Genomic DNA, 2,868 nt, shown 5'->3' on the forward strand with positions numbered 1-2,868 from the left:
TACATAAACCATGTGTAAAAAGAAAATATACACATAGAAATTTCAACCAAAAAAAATCTCCTTTATTAATAGAAAAAAAAAGCATTCGATCGAGATATTCCCGTTCTATGTGTGTGCAAAGTTTCAACGTAGAGGACAGTACGCAAGTACGTAATTTGAAAATTACCCGTTATTTGTTTTCCCCACTGGCACGTACTGCTGTGCGCATCGGACTTTTGCTGATTTTCGTTCATCAAACGTCTCCAAATCACACCGAAATGTCTTCCAGCAATTATTCTAGCGATGAAATTTCATCAAGAGATAGTGACTCCTCATACTCCGATGCCTCCTTATCCCATTTTAGTGATTCTTCCCAAGAAAATGAGCCCGACAAATGTTCAAAATATTACTAGTCCCACTCGTAGAGAAATGAGTTTGTTGTCGAATGACGGAACATCGACGAGCGGAACATGGCCCCAGAAAACAGCTGAAAAGGTACGTTTATTTCTGAAACTTAATTATATTATGATATATATATTTTTATTGTGTCTGTTGTTGAATATAATGCTACTTCATAGACATAGTAGGCCTATAGAATGTTATTTTACGTATCAATATTCCCATGTAGTGTTGAGGTTGTAACTTAGACTACAAAACTTTTGAGTGAAGTGTGTCTGTTAGTAAATGAGTGAATGTAAACAAACGTGATTACAATAAATCCACGTAGAAATTTCAGATTTTGTACCATTACTACGTCTGTCAATTATATTGCCTTGCATGATAAAATGTTTTGATGTGGTTTTAGGCTAAATTGTATCTCAAATTATTTTTCTAGGAATCGGAAAACACAACCTGCTAAAGCACCACGCAAGAAGAAGAGCAAGTCTTCCAAGTCCGAGAGTGCATGTGTCTGCGAGGTATGTCCTTACTAAGTAGAAATCTAAATCTATTGTTGATAATTTTTTGGGGTTTATTTATTTCATGTTTGTTAGTTAAGATCTGACATCAAAATATTAGAGTAGTTTACCTCATCATTATGCTAGAACAATAATTTGCAGGTGGCACAATTTCTACCTAGATCTACATTATTTTTCTCTTTCCTTTTTATTTTTTTCTTCAACAAATTGTTCCTTTACTATTTTCTTTTCTGTGTTTTATGTTTTATTTTATGTATGTTCACCCAATATATCTAAGAATAAAATAACTCTAATTAATTGCCTACCTGAGTGGTTTACATTTCATGCACCTTGACAGCTCTTTGACGACTCCGTTGTTTCACCATCCGTTCGTCGTCAGCCTGGCATCTTTTTTGCTATCATACTTTTGTACACACATGTTCTGTGCCTTTGAATTTTTCATTATGAAATACATAAATACTTGTACTAAGTATTAATTGCATGTTCATAAATGTACCAATGCATGATTATTCTAACCCCTAACTCACATTTCATTTATATCTTTACAGATCCATTGAAACTAATCAAGCTACAATGTACATGTAACGTACAACCACCATTCGATGCCTGTGAACGGCATGACCAACATCTGTATCCTTTACATTAGTATTTGTTTCCTTTTTATTATGTAATTCTTATGTCTAATCATTGAGATTCATAGGCAAGTACAACATGTATGTGTACACAATGAGTGCCTGCATATTGTGAAGATAAAGGACCATAAGACCATTACTTATGATACATGGTAATGATGGTAGGCCTATACTTTGTAAAAGTATTTGAAAATAGTAGCATGTAAGTCTGTCATTTTCTTGTTTATATATATCTCAATGACATGACATGTCATTGATTTTGTAGTGTTTCTAGATTATGATGATTGTATTAAGATTTTGACAGTTCAATTGAGATTGAGAAAATTATGTAACATGTCAACTGTACTATAGAGCATGCATGCATTGTTGAAAAATCTGTTTTATGATTTATTTTATTTTGTTATCTTTGTAAATAACGAGAAAAAAAATTATTTGTCATGATTTTCTTGAGGTTTGAAAATGTGATTACATTATTAAGAGCACTTTGTAATTAAATTGTAATAAAAGAGACAGGAAACAACACTCTCATGTCCAGAATACTGCTTTATTTGGTTACTAGTGAGGGAGAGAGCTTGTGATCGCCTGGCATATCCACATCGGCTCAGTAATAGTCCTGAAACTCACCTGAATACTTTATTTGAACAAAAATAGAAAGCTACATTCTAGATGGATGATATTTTTTTAAGGCGGAGGCATATAGGAGACGCAGTCGCATTTGTCTTGTTTTTTTTTTAGAGTATAATCATAGCAAACCATGAACAACTCTATTACTACAACATGTACACTACAGTACTTAACCAAAGATTGTAAATATCAGTTAAGTTCTTTTATTTATTTGCTTATATGAACACACATACTATACTAAACTCATGTCATTGTGTTTACCTCTCGAAAATAAAGTACATGTATTTTATTTGACACATATTCCCTTTTATTATTTTTGTTTGTTACAGTCCACTGCCATTATAACGAGGTGCTCGGGACCAAGCCAATTTCCTTGTTAAAATGAAATCATGTTATACTCAAGTTACTGAACACATTGGTTTGTTTAAAATTGGGACTGATGAGAATTGCCTGATAATAAAATCTTGGTGTATCCATGTTCGTTATAATAGGAGTGGACTGTATAACATTTTCCATATACCCATTGACTATTTTAAATGTTCTACTGAATGGATTGGACTGAAAGGATGAAGTGAATTTGGCAAACTGAGTAGGTGCATTGATGCAGAGAAAAGAGCTGTAGGAGTAGGGTGACTATTCTACAGTGGAAACTTTTGACATTGAGGTCATGTGCAACCAAGAAATCTTAACCCCCAAAACCTGTTAAATTACCTTGT

The 2,868-nt window shown here is 33.2% G+C and overlaps 1 long non-coding RNA gene across 1 annotated transcript; it reads left to right on the top strand.

Annotated features, from left to right (window-relative positions):
* The first annotated feature begins 225 nt into the window (after nucleotides 1–225).
* On the top strand, nucleotides 226–1,956 carry LOC115925449. The gene is made up of 3 exons (XR_004064725.1): nucleotides 226–474; nucleotides 815–896; nucleotides 1,445–1,956. It is a non-coding gene; the product is annotated as an uncharacterized LOC115925449 (long non-coding RNA).
* The last annotated feature ends 912 nt before the right edge of the window (nucleotides 1,957–2,868 follow it).

This window comes from Strongylocentrotus purpuratus, unplaced genomic scaffold (genome assembly GCF_000002235.5).
Source record: "Strongylocentrotus purpuratus isolate Spur 01 unplaced genomic scaffold, Spur_5.0 spur5_scaffold_18, whole genome shotgun sequence".
NCBI lineage: Eukaryota > Metazoa > Echinodermata > Echinoidea > Camarodonta > Strongylocentrotidae > Strongylocentrotus > Strongylocentrotus purpuratus.